The sequence below is a fragment of the Cricetulus griseus genome, chromosome 10 (genome assembly GCF_003668045.3).
Source record: "Cricetulus griseus strain 17A/GY chromosome 10, alternate assembly CriGri-PICRH-1.0, whole genome shotgun sequence".
Classification (NCBI taxonomy): domain Eukaryota; kingdom Metazoa; phylum Chordata; class Mammalia; order Rodentia; family Cricetidae; genus Cricetulus; species Cricetulus griseus.
This window is the reverse complement of record NC_048603.1, coordinates 24,091,985-24,092,788: the sequence shown is the minus strand read 5'-3', so window position 1 is coordinate 24,092,788 and position 804 is coordinate 24,091,985.

Below are 804 nucleotides of genomic sequence, written 5' to 3'. Positions count from 1 at the left end.
ATTCATTCATTCACTCATCCCTCCCTTCATTCTGAAAACGATGCAGGTGTAACTAACTCCCATGCTGGAGACTAGAGTTTCAAAGAACTGGATGCCATGCCCAACCTCCAGCCTTTGAGTGGCTTCAGAAGGGCTACGAGGAGGTTTCCTTTGGTGGGGGGGGGATGGCGATTGTAATTAGAGGCCATCACCCCACCTCTCTGCTCTCACCATGGCAATTCGTTACCTCCTCAGCAGTCACCAGCCCTGGGACCAGGGTCCCAAGGACAAGGCTAGGTGGCTGAACAGAAGATCTCACTGGAGAGGCTGATGACTGGGTTGGCTACAAATGCCAAGTCCTGGGCAGTCTGTGTGCCCAAGACAGGAGGGGGGGTGCTGAGTATCCCAGTACCCAGCGTACTGGACTCTGGGGCAGACCCTGTCCTGGCATCGGCTGGTCCTCAGGAAATGACAGGCATCATGTGTTTGGTGCCCCCATAACCATCATACCCACACTTCCTGCTTATAAAACACTGCAGCTACTGTGGCCTCCATCTCTGAGGCACTTAGCTAAGATTGCTTAAAGCTAGGCATAGATGGCAACACCACTTGTTGGCAGTTCTTCTTAATAAGACTCCCCTGACCCCCTGGGCCTAGCCCTCCCGGGTAGAAGATCCCTACCATTGCCCCTAGTCCTTCACCTCAGCAGCTGAGTGGAAGACTCACTCACCTGGACCAGGCACGGCTGTATTCCCAGGGCCTGAGGCAGGATCTTAGTAGCTCAGTCACAGCACAAGTGCTTGGGGATCGTGAGAATCACAACCA